Genomic DNA, 14,147 nt, shown 5'->3' on the forward strand with positions numbered 1-14,147 from the left:
CAGGTAAAAATATTATTACTCATAACTCTTATATTGATCTTGTTGAACCAGATCTGCCAAACAGTCCAGGCAAAGAACTTTATTACTCAAAATCTACCAAACAGTCCAGGCAGTTCGTTATATCTAGTAAAGTTGGTCATAATGCACCTGTATTTGAGAAGTAACAGCAGAAAGCAAAGAACTTTATCTGTTCATGTCTTGCAAAGGATGACAGAAATACCCAGAAAACTCCTGGAGGTCTCATCTATAGGCAAAGATGGAACAATATGTAATTTGTACTAGTGTTGCATTCCTTGCCACTACTTATTCTGACTATTTGGCTTCTGCTGGCAAATACCCCAAGTGTTCTTCTGGTTCTGTTTCTCCGAATGAGCTTCTCTCATTCTCTAAGTCTCATGTAAACATTTTAACTTTGATAGAGTGCTACAAGCTTGTATTATGACGATTCATCATAAATTGAAGCATGGAACTAGAAATGTGTTCTTGGTGAACTAATCATCATGTTTGATGTTGTTCTAGGTGGACTACATTCTTGGTGACAACCCGAGAGCAACAAAATAGATAACTAATATGCGGATCAAGACTACAATGATCATTAGACCAGTTGACAATAATATGATAAAGTAACACAGTTTATAATTTCACTATACCAACTGAAAAACAACAACAACAACAAGAACCAAAAGAAAAAGATGATCACTTAGACTGTTTATGTGTACATGACGCGCAATTAACAGTTTGTCAATTAATCCATATTAAACAAGAAAGAAGAATTAGTTGATCTTGTGATCATATAAATGTTAGGATTTACGCAATTAAAATAAAATTTAAAATTTTAATGAAATTTTCTCTAACCTTTCTTGTGTGAACACCTGGACCAAGTGATAATAGTTGTTGACAATCTTTAAGTGGATTATCAGGAACCTATTGCAAAAGAGGAAGACTATTATAATTAAGAGAAACTAAGTTTTCATCTAAAAAAAGTATTTTTTTTTGTGAGCAACACAATTATTTCACCTGCTCTGATTTTAAATTTGCATCAATATTAATTCCCAAAGACTCTACATATGCTTGTATTCCTTCCTTCACTTTATCCGCTATAATTTCTTCCATATCCATTTTTTCTTCCGATAATTTTCTCTCCATCACTTCGTTATTCTCTTTCGCTTCTAACAACTTTTTATCCATCGCTTCCATCTCTTTTTTTGCTTCATACGTCTTCTCTGTCATCTCAATTTTCATAGCTGAGGTATCTTTTTGAACTTCCATCTCAACCTTTGTATCAAAATCTCTTTTTTCATCCTGAGATCGTTTATATACGGGGTCATATACTAAGCTAGGATACACTCCTTTTCCTAGAGTTCGGACAATTCCATGAGTGTCTGATCCCATTACTTGGGAACATCATTAGGAGCACTTCCAGGGACATTCAACTCAAGATACACCTCGGCAAGATTATCCATTTGTTTCTTTTTGAAAGAAAGGTAAAGTAATGAGAAGTTTTTTTAAAAAAATTGTAATAGAAAGAAAGTACCTATATATTTTTAAAGAGTAAGAGTTTACCATAACTTCACCAGCTATCTCATTTACTGGTTCTTTATTCTCTCTAATGTGAGTTTTTTTTAACACCTCAATACGAGTTGGCTTTACACCATTATTCATCTTTGTCATCTGTTTGAATAGTAAGAGATTGACGTTAAATATTCACGATAAGTATTATTTAATATATAAATTATAGAAAATAAATAATGATTACTTCGTACATTGTCTATAATTTGAGAATGACTTTTTCTCCCTGATGTGTGTGGCATAGTAAATTTTTTTCGACTTTCTTTGTTTCTCTCACTCTTTTCCTAGAAATTTGAACACAACAATATATGAGAGGACATGCACAATCTTGAATATTAAATGAAATAGCCAAGAAAAAATATAAAAAAGTAGCATAGTTCAGTTTCACAAAGTGCAATCAAATTCTATACAAGAACATTTTGTGCAGGTTGGCAAACTGGACATGTACAACAACATTATTTCTGCCATTTAGAAGAAAGGGACAAATCAGAAAGAACTTCTAGTTGTTCTACAATAAGAAGTATAATCAGGGAAACCACGACTTCAATAATTTGTGACAACTTCTATGAAATTCTCATTTAGTAGAACAAATGCAGAAATAGAAATCTAGCACATACCTTTGCTTCTTTTGAGCTCCAATAATGAACTAATGAACGCCACTGATCATCTTCAACTCTATATGGACAATAAGCTAAATGCTCAATATCAGTGTTATATGGGTCATATCCAATGGTTTTTGCTTCATGCTTTGATTATTTCCATTAAGATCCAAATGACATCATCAGTATGCGTTTCATCTCATCAGTTGCGTCAGTATTTTCCTATATATGTATTTAATACACAACGCATTTATAAAATAAAATATAAAAATAAAAACATCTTAGTATATAGGTTTTGTGTATACTAATAACCTTGATATGAGCCCATATTCTATCCTTGTACATACTAGCTACAAGCCTCCAATCTTTATGATTCAGTGTCGCTAAGATGCCATTTTGTGCTAGCACACCAAGTTTTGAACTCAATCTAGTTCCTTCTGACCCAATAAGACCATGTTCATTCAATTCAATATGTAAATTTCCACCATCTGTCCCCAATCCCAAGTGCATCATGGTGGGACCCCTAGTTCGCTTAGATTGCTCTTCACTCTCATTAGAATCTATAAATAATCAAAGATAAAAAAAGGCAAATTTATTATTTATATAAACATTATCTAACTACATTATACTACGAAAGAAAGAATAAATATCATGAGATTTAATACCTGGAAGATTTTTTGTATCATGTGATTCATCTCTTTCATTTTGTGGCCAATTTTGGGGCGGTTGAGGCATTGACATACTTTCGATTGTTGTTTTTGTTGCTCAGAATCTATAAATAATCAAAGATAAAAAGAGGCATATTTTTTATTTATATAAAAATTATCTAACTACGTTATACTATGAAAGGAAGAATAAATATCATGATATTTAATACCTCGAAGATTTTTTGTATCATGTGATTCATTTCTTTCATTTTGTGTCCAATTTTGGGGCGGTTGAGGCATTGACATACTTCCGATTTGTTGTTTTTGTTGCTCAGAATCTATAAATAATCAAACATAAAAAGAGGCAAATTTATTATTTATATAAAAATTATCTAACTACTTTATTGTATTGATTTCTTTCTTGAAATTTTATCATAATCACGATTTTGTTAACTTGGGTCCAGAATTTAGTTTAGCTTAGATGACTTCTACACTGCTACGATATTGTCCTTGGTAATATCATCTTGTAAGTTTATCTTAAATACACTACTACGACAATGTTGCTTACTACTGTCTTCTTAATGTTTTCAAATCTATCTTTCTCAGAAATGAAACAATTGTCCGTGAATTTTTAAATTTTACATGGGAAATTCGTGGGGAAGGACTAATTATCTCACTGTTTGATGTATGACCATACAAATTCCTTGGATTGTTTGTTGTTAGTTTGTACTTATTTTGTTTTCTCAGCTTAGACGACTAGTGCAGTGGTGCTTATTAAGCTATTCTGGGTAAAAGCTACTAACTAGTTCTGTTGATATGATTTTCTCAATCATGGAATGCTTGAATTAGACATATATCATGAAAGTTGTGCCGGACAACAGGCCTTCTGGTTGAAACTATGATGTGTGTTGCATCTGATGGTCAAAACTTACAAGGTGTGCCTTCTAATGTTACTGATCTTTTTTCTACCTCTTCACACACCATGTACTCCATGTTTCTAATGTATCAGTTTTCAACATATCATGTATTACATAAAAGAGAAAGAACAAAGTCAAGGGTGCAAAATCTTTTTTAGATACAAGAGATTTTCTGCCTAGTGGAATTATTATGATTGTTAATACCTTAGACTTTGGGTTTATGGCTAATCATTTCATATGTAGCTTATTGGTATGTTTCCCTAGAGGATCTCGAGCCCTTGTGTATTTTCAAATGTGCTCGTCTTTAATATTGATTTATCATGTATAACCATGCAGTCGTATTAATATGCGTATCTTAGTGACACTTCTACAATGATCTTGTCCTTCACTTGTAGGTTAATAACTTGATATTTAATATGACAAACTATATTGCCATTTTCAATGATTACGTATGCATTGTGATGAAGTGTATGTACCTCTTAGCTAATCTTTGCTTCACAATATTTACGTTTGATGTACTATCAGAATAGTCAATGGACTGATTTCCCTGAGAACATTGTGTAAATGGCTAAGAAAGATCTTCGGATAAAGAGATCTCGGACGGAGGTGGTGTTTAATAGTAATAACTATGTGCTAGATTTCTTCCATATGATGCTATTGGACCTGAAGTCAGGTATGCAGCAACCTATTGCATGGATTGATGAAGCAGGCAAGTGCTTTTTCCTAGAAGTCTTTGCTTATTGCGATGAGTTGCATGGCTTCCTTCTTAGTTACGCTTGGCTTCCTTCTTTGAAAGAAAGGATTACGAGTATTATGAAGTATGGGCTTGCTATTTGTTATCCATCTAGAACCAACTCCAGTTACGACATTGGTGTTTATCTTTTTCCTGTTATTTGTAGTGAGATCACGTAGTATTGTTTCCACCTTTTGATTTTAAGTCAAACTGATTTTTTGTGCAATATGGACAAAGTTGAAGGAGGACATTACAGGTGCATTTTAGAAACAAGTTCTTTTGGTCAGTAGAGCATGTAATGATACATCAGCTATATTTTTCTGAAAATAGTTGGGTAGTGACAACATTCACAGACCTCAAGGTTTAGTGGGGGGGGGGGGTTATCTGAAACATTCGTATAGTTTTGCTGGTAAAACGGGATGAATGATTGTTGTAGTGCATGCCTCTGCCTGTATGCTATGCTGATACATATTTTGAATAGTAGTACGAGTCTTAAGCTTATTGATTTCATTTTTTGTTTAGTCAATTTATAAGTTCCCCAGTGTTTGTCATCTATAATAGAGGAATATCAATCAAGTTTGTCAGTTACTAGTTTCTAGTTTTTTTCTTTTCGTATGGTACCAGTCCATTTTCCTGAACGATAATTAGTTTGAATTTTCACAGAAGATCCTTCTTGTTGGTATTTCGGTTTTAATAGTAGAATGAATTGTTTTTTGTCCAGTCAGTGTCAATGATCTCCCACATTATTCTATCCATTTATTAATTCCATGGTCCTTGTCAAATGTACGAGCCTAACTTGTAAAATCTGCAAATAATGACCTGTGTTTATATAGCTGCTGCAATCTGCTATAATCTAGTGATGTAAATTCTTGAAAGAGTTGATAACACAGCTTTGCCGGTCTTTGTCCCATCTTGTACTTCTGTTAGGAAACAATGTGTTTTGTTCGTTTTATTGCTCGTGATCCTTGTTCTCGTTCACATCATTATTCTCAATGTTTAAGTCCATCATCTCCGGTACAGCAAGGTGATTGAACATGTTCTTGTTCTCATGTTTGCTATTGTTAACGTCAATTGTTTATTTTCTTTCATCTTGTTTAGTTGGTGTTTCACCTGGTTAGTCTCCTCATTGTTTTCCTTTTTCCTTTCTTCTTTTCCACATGTTTCCAGCCCTCTTCTATTTCACTAGTTAAGGCCTGTAGATCTTTTTTGCAGTTCATATCCATATGCATCTCTTTTTGCAGAAGCAAACTCTGATTATCAGAATAAGTTTCAGCAGTCATACCTGGATTTTGCATGGTCTCTTCGATTTTATGCTTGTCATTGTTGTTCTCTTTTTGGGATTCAACTTCTTTAATATTTGCTCTGTTGAAGTTTTGTTTTTAACAGAAGTACAAGATGTAACAATGACTTAATACTATCATGGTTAATAGCTCCAAAGATGTCATTTTAAAAAATAAAAGCTAAGTCATCTGAGATGTTGCCGAGGTCTGTCACTAACAATAACTTATTTTTCATTGTCTTGGTGTTTGCAGTAGAGTGTCTTGGTGTTGTTGGAGTTGAGTTTCCTCTTTTTCCATCATCCTATATTGCGATTTACAGATGTCTTATGAACTGCAATGATATCTACTGCTACGTCGATTTATTGGGGGATGTAGAATTTAGCACTCCTTAGCTGTAAAGTGGGACACTCTTTTAGGACTCGAGTACTTGCACTGAATTATCTCAGGATCAAGCTGTGAGATTAGTCCTAATAGAAGTGTCTGCTGAAATAAAATGGGAAATAGCTCTGCATTTTCCCATGTAGTAAGATAAAGATTTCTAGTTATGAGTATTTAATCATTTGGAAGTCAATCATTAGTAATTTCAGCTCATCTGGAAAGAAAATAACATAACAATTACATTTAATCTTAGACTTGGTAGCAACTCATATACACTATACCCATGAAGATACCCTTCTCACTTGTTTTACAGAAGACTGCAATAGTGCTTCCCTTTCATATTACCACTCTTTCAACTTCCACTTGCCTGTACTAGGTAATCAAATAATTTAATTATAGTGATTTATTTGTGATCGAAGTGACTTGATTGTATAAATATCTTTTACGATATTAAGTAACTGTGCTGGTAAACTGAGTCTAACATGTGTGTGGCACTCCACACTTTTTCCTTTAGGAAGATGGAGGAAAAAAAAAGCAAAAAGAGACATGAAGTTCATGTCTCTTTTTTGGGTTATAGTAACTTTATACTTTTATTATACAAGACCCTGCACTCCAACAAAACTTCTATAACTGCTGCAATCTGATTTGTTGTACATGATTTGTTTTTATTGTTAATTTCTTTTTAAATGTGTAGGGAAATGGAGGTGATCAAATTTGAAGGGTCGCCACAAGTCAAGTTGATCTCATGGAAGTGGAAGTGGATAATAAAGAGTTTTTGAACTATTATAAAAATTTGAATACATTATATTTGATTTTGTGAAATATATTCATTACTAGAATATATTGAACTATTGTAAGAGTACTTTTTGAACTATTGTGTACACATATTTAGAATATTGCTTTATAAGTATGTGTATGTACACAAGATATACTATCTTTTGAAGTTTATTGCAAATCTATATATTTGAATTACTTATTAGCTAATTTAATGTTTGAGATTATTTATTGCAAAACAATATTGGTGTTTTTCAATTAGAAATTGCGGCATATAAATATTTTATAGCCAAAATAATATTACCACACTTAAAAGTGTAGCCAAAGGACTGTAAATTGTTGTATGCACATGGGCAAGGATGAAGTGTTGTCATACATAAGATAGAAAAGGCAACAGTTTAAAATAGTGGTTAATAAGGAAGCAAAGGCCACACTTGGCTTATGGATTATAAATTTTAGCATGTACATAAGAAAACTTACACTTAATAAGTCTTGTTGTAGATGAGACATAAAAGGTGACACTTTTAAAGTGTGACCAATAACAGTAGTTCAGGTACTTTAATGGTCAGGTTTTAATTTATATGTAGTGACTATGGTAGTCAGCGAATGCCGACTGCTGCAGTCGGCAAGTATTTTCCGACGCTCAGTCTGCCGTCTACTCAAAAGTAGTTGAAAAGTCATCGGAAAACTCCATTTTCCAACTACATTACGACCAATTTTGAAATCGGCAAACAACGAAATTCTAGTACTGTAATATATTCGACATTTGTATTAAATGTCGCTATTTTAGCAACACTTCTGCTAAAAGTCGCTAAAATCAATGACATTTTACAACAATCTCACTATTTTAGTGACCTTTTTTCTAAATGTCACTAAAATCAATGACATTTTGCAGTAAATGTCATAACATATTCGACATTTATATTAAATGTCACTATTTAAGCGATATTTTTTCTAAATGTCACTAAAACCAATGACATTTTGTAATAAATGTCATATTATATTCGACATTTGTAGCAAATGTCATAATTTAAATGACATTTTCGCTAAATGTTGCTAAAAACAACGACATTTTGCAATAAATGTCATTATCATAGTGACATTTTGGACCAAATGTCACTATTTTAGTGACATTTTTTCTAAATGTCACTAAAATCAATGACATTTTGCAGTAAATGTCCTAATATATTTGTCACTATTTAAGTGATATTTTTTCTAAATGTAACTAAAACCAATGACATTTTGTAATAAATGTCATATTATATTCGCCATTTGTAGCAAAATGTCATCATTTAAATGACATTTTCACTAAATGTCGCTAAAAACGACATTTTACAATAAATGTCATTATCAGAGTGACATTTTGGACCAAATGTCATTATATTGACGATATTTGATACCAAATGTCATTATTTTTACAACATTTGACATCAAATGTCCTTGTGTTATGACGTTTTGTTCTTAAATGTCATGAAATTCTTTATTTTCCGACATTCGTTTCAAATGTCACCAAATTAATGTCGTCGTATGTACATTTTCTTGTAGTTAGAAAAGAGGAAAGGATCAAGGCGTTCGTCGAGATTCTTGAGAGTTGTTGCGGATTTTCGCCATGGGTTTGATTCCTAAGAGGTATGTAAGCTTCCATAGTGTTGGGTTTGTTCACCCACACGCCAAATATATTAATTTCAGCGAAATTCGTTCTAGAAAGTTGAAAGTTTTGTGTTCTTGAAATTGGCTTTCGTTCTTGAGTTTAGATGAGATTGATGAGTTCTTGAGGAAATCATGTTGATTTTAGAGTTGTGATTGATTGGATTCTTGTGTACATGTAGTGGGTATTTGAATCTAAAGAGAAATTGAGGAAAAGAATCGAATTCAGGCGAATTGGGTTAGAAAATGAAGAAGAAAAAAGTCGGGCAAATCTGGGTATCTGGTTCGTGTCACGAACCTGTTCCTCCGGACGGGAATTTTCTCTCCACGTCGCGGAGCGGTCACGAACCGTTCTGCCTCAAAATTTATTTTGCGGCCAAAGGACTTGCTTTCATACAGTGATTTCTTAATCTTTTCTCATGTTTAACTTTCTAAAAACGCTCCTAAACATCACGAGATCTTTCCTATCAAAAATCAAAACCTTGAATTCATAAATCAAATTCAAGGTAGAGTTGAGAGTCAAGTTTTGAGAGTCCTTTCGAACTCTTTTAAGAAAGTCCCTTTGAGTCTTTTTTAGGAGTCTTCTACAATTTCTAATACTTTGTTTCAAGACTCGAGCAAGTAAGTATGAGAGTGAGGAGAATGTATTCAAGAGTCTAATTTATCATCACGAGATCCTTCATATCATAAACCATAACTCTTGAATTCATAATTCACATTCAAGAGAGAGTGAAGAGTAGAGTTCAAGGAAGTCTTTGAGTTCAATTGTGAATCCTTTGAGATCAACTATCAATTTGAGCTAAGTATTGAGGAAGTAAGTATGAGAATGAAAAGAGTCGTATACATGAGTCCAATATTGTTATGTAGACCCTCGAGTCGAGTTTTTTCATGCTCATAATTCTGCATGAACCCTATGAGTTAAACATTCTTGAGATGAGTAGTAATCTGAAGTCCATGAGTTGAGTTATCCATGCCCATAATTCCGGATTAACCCTCTGAGTTGAGCATTTTTTAAATAAGTAGTACCATTGAAGTTCTTGTGTTCTGAGTTGTCGAGTTTCGAGTATTGAGTTCTATGTATGGTTATTGAAAACCTTGAATTGAGTCGTCACGTCCATAATTCAGCATGAACCTTATTTTGAGAAGTCTTTTTACAATTTTTTCTAAACTTGTTTTAAGACTTGAGCACTTGAAATGAGAAAGAGTAGAGTTGAGTTCATTTTCTTTAAAATGATATATGGGAACTAAGTATTCCCAAGAGTAAATATTTTCACATTTAAACGAGGAGGAAATTGAGATTTCCAAAAGAGTTTTGAGCAGTTTGAGTACCATCTCTTTTAAGAGAAATATGTTTTAGTAATAATCTCAAACGACAGAAAGAGTTATGTTTTTAAACATATGAGCTGAGTATATTTTGGGAGTAGTATTGAGCAACGATATGGGGATGAGTTCAAATAACTCATGTCTCCATAAGCCATGTAGCCAACGTGGGTAGAAAGGGTCATACTTTTAAGATGATTCCTTACTACTTTTTAGCATAGACTAGTGGATCCACTTAGTTGAGGCATTCTAAATACTGGCAAAGTATAGGACAGTTCTGGGAGCGTGGGCGACACATTGTATCATCACATAGCTCATAGTGATGGTTGTCCGTTAGAGAAACTCCCACAGAGTTATACTATATTTTATTATATTCTTCAATATATTGAGTTGCTTTCTACAGTTTTAAAACATTTCCATATTATTGCATGTGTATTGTTGCTTTATATTAAATTGAGTACCATGAGTTGAGTATTTCTAGTTGAGTATCTTGAGTTTAGTACCTCCGAGTTGAGTATCTTGAGTTGAATCGTGCTTCATTGTGTCGAGTACCTTATTGTTGAGTTTCACTGAGTTGAAAACCTTATTACTGAGATTGAGTATCTTATCCTTGAGTACTTCTGAGTTGAGTAAGTTTGAGTATTTTGAGTATCCTTGAGTATTCCTGGAGTTGAGTATGTTCGGAAAGAGGTAAGTGTGTTTCCTTTTTATCAAGTTCAAGCTTATGTTATGCTTTAGATTTCCCCTTACATGCTCGTACATTTCACGTACTAAGCCATTTGGCCTACATCGTTTCATGATGCAGATACAGGTATTCAGGGTCATCAACAGGAGCTTCATCGATACCACATGGAGTTCGAAATAGCTATGGTAAGGCTCCTTGATTCCGGAAAGTTTCAACTTTTACTTTCAGTTATATCAGTTGTTAGGATGTCGTGGGTCTTGTCCCGACTTCCATCTTTTTCATTTAGAGGCTTCATAGATAGACAGTAGAGTTTCAGAAGTCTGTTCATTTATTTTGGTAAATGTTTTAAAGACTTAAGTTGCCTATTTTGTGGCGAGTTGTATATATTCTTTTTATTTAGAGTTTTTCATTTGAGTTAAAGCTTTGTATTTGAGTTTCATGAATTTTTATTTAGTTTTTAAGGTTTGTATACTTGAGTTAGTCTTCCGCTTGTAGTCAACCAGGATGAGGGTTCGCTTGGGGACCAGTTTTAGCCCTACATCAAATTTAAATGTTAATTTAACAAATTAAATTTTAAATTGCAAGTCATCATAGTAGTACATGAATCAACTACTATAAAGCCTCTTGAATATATATATTCATATTTGTATTAATTTTACGTTGGAGTAGATTCATGAATTTTTTGTTCTATTCATCTTCCAATTGGTAATATGAATGTTTTTTTTTTGCCCTTCACAATAAGAAAACGGCCATACAAACCTATATTATATTATTGTTTATTTATAAACATTTTTTTTCGTGTGAATTATATTACATAAACTTGATTGCCACTAACTCTCCATTATGTAGATATATGTAGCTCTAACTAATTATATTCATTATGATATTTACTCACGCCTCTTATCCTCATCTATGATTACAAATGGATTAATGACATATCCATGACAACTCTTTGTGTTCCTTAATATCATCCTATAAATATTGACATTTGAAACAATATTATACACACTTAAAATAGTCGAAAAAATGACAAAATCTCTATGTTCTCTTTTCTTGACTCTTTTATTTGTTTTCTTTAAAATTTATGCTTCGTGTTGTTATTGTACAACTTTCTATTTTTATTTTGTTATTATTATTAAGAATTTACACTGGTTTGTTCATTTGTATATATTAGCCTAGCATGCAATATTTTAATATCCTCATTTGAATATTGTATTTGTACGATATGTAGTTATTTTTACTTTGTGAACTTTTAATCAATTTTATAATTCAGGTTGAATTCCCTTTATTTGGAAGATATATATACTTTCTATCATAAAAATTATGGATCTTCAAAAAGGAAATACCAATAGATTTGAAAAGGATAAAATATGTCATTCATAATACAAACTTTATATGAAATATTTTGGGATAAACGTGCAACGCATGTTCCCAGAACTAGTAAGTATAATAATAGCCCTAGATATATTCATATGACACCAATATAAATTAAATCTTGTCTATTCTCCCTATCCAATATCTCCTTAAGTCGTGATTACACCTACATTCAATTCATTGTGTGAATCAATTTAAAATTTTAGATATTTACTTTCAAATTTTGAAATAATGAAAGCATACAAGAATATCGATAATAAAGTCTGGATATATCAGTTACAAGAAAATATAATAAGAACAGCCAATAAAATACATAAGTTTAGAAGGAGATTATACCATCTAGGAAGAGAAAGACATGTACAATCCCAAGATATAATTTCTATGCAACCTATAACTGTTATTCTTTAGTACTCACGTTCACACATAAGAGTATACCAGGTGTAACATAATACAATAATAGCATGTAGTCAATAAGTATCATAAACCGATTCTAATAAAGTAGAGGCAGACCTTTAGAAAACCTTTTTGACCCATATTATTCATTTATATCTACAACAAATAATATCAATACAAAGTAAATGATCATATAACTAAACAATAGGCAAAATACAGAATTATTATATAAAGATATTTTGCATAGAGACAATCCAACACTTAGAATTGAGTTTCATATAATTCAAATATTCAATTTGTTCATGTCATAGTGATTATTCTCTAAAAAGAATAAACCCATCAAATACGAATGCCACATGATCTCAACATGTATGGAACTCAGTAGAAGCTAAGAAAATCAAACTGACACATTCAAATACCATGTATGGACTTGACCAAATGCTCACAATATGAAAGAAAATGCCACAACATATAATCAATACTCAAGTCAAACTTATGATCCATAAACTTCTAATTTTCATTCAATAATGTTGAATCGTACCGGCCTCTTGAGCCCCAATTCGAGCATCCATAGAAGACCTAAATCTTGAAACAAAACCTATTGTAATCTTCAAATATAAAATCCAATCTATTTTATTCAAAATAATTAAACCACATAAAGAATCAGCCCAACCTAGCAGTTCTACAATACACGGCTCACAAGGCCTAATATTCACAGTCTGATAGCCACAATTTGACAATAAAACAAATCAAATAAGTGAATCTCAAATTCTAGTTGTTCGGTCATACGCAACAAGTTCATCAATCTAAAGTACCTAGCAAGTCACGCATGAGCATTAAATGCATCAAGTCACAATAAGCAATCTCTTGCCGAAAATGACCTCAGCATCATAACGCACGCCGACAAAGACCTCGGCATCTCAACACTCGCTAGTAAAGACATCGGCATCACAACACTCACCGGTAAAGACCTCGACATCATATCACTTACCGGCAAAGACATTGGCATCATATCACTTGATGGCAAAGACCTCAACATCATATCTCTCGCCAACAAAAACCTCGGCATCATATCACTCGCATGTCTAATAACGGTGTTCAACGATCAATGCACACAAGAAATATCACACCACATAGAAGAGAAAACAAATTGCACAATTGAAGTTCACATTCGTGCTTTCAAGCATTTCATCAATAAATCAATCATGCAGCAATAAGACAATTTAAATCATCATGATCATCACATAGCCTTTTTCATTTCAACCCATTTTTATTCATTTAGATATAACAAGTGGACAATTTAACCCTTCACCTCATCCTCATTACTATTAATACACAAGCAACGAAGGAAGTGTACGGATTAAACAAGAATACAATGTTTAGGAAGCCAGTTGCTTCAAATCAATCAATGATTACTTCCAGAATTGAAACTTCCCCTTCCGATTCCAAAGCTAAATAATCTAAAATAATCAAGTATTCACAATCACCCATGAGAAACAACACTTCCCTCATCAATTATGTAAATAAACAAGTCAATCAATTTAATACCCAATATCAAAATAGAGGTTTGATTCCGTAAAACAATATTTTAAAAACATGTTTAAGGCTTTAGGAACTCATTAGGAAAACTCATTTAAAAAATGGACATAAAATATGTTCATAAACTCACTTTTACTTCAAAACATAGGTCTATGAAGAACCCCCAATTTATCAACCCAAAATCTTGATTTAAACTCATAAATTAAATAATAATAATGGGTAATCAAAGATTTAGAGTTAAGAATCATTACCTAAATGATTTCCCTCTAAAATATGATCCAAATCGCCTTCC

At 32.5% G+C, this 14,147-nt stretch overlaps 1 protein-coding gene and 1 pseudogene across 3 annotated transcripts in view; both read right to left on the reverse strand.

Moving 5' to 3' along the window:
- Positions 1–14,147, reverse strand: part of LOC125878283 (aspartate aminotransferase, chloroplastic) — a 936,263-nt gene that overhangs the window by 308,361 nt on the left and 613,755 nt on the right. The window lies entirely within an intron of this gene.
- On the reverse strand, positions 1,009–3,121 carry LOC125842856 (uncharacterized; annotated as a pseudogene).

The sequence above is a fragment of the Solanum stenotomum genome, chromosome 10, assembly GCF_019186545.1.
Source record: "Solanum stenotomum isolate F172 chromosome 10, ASM1918654v1, whole genome shotgun sequence".
Lineage (NCBI taxonomy): Eukaryota > Viridiplantae > Streptophyta > Magnoliopsida > Solanales > Solanaceae > Solanum > Solanum stenotomum.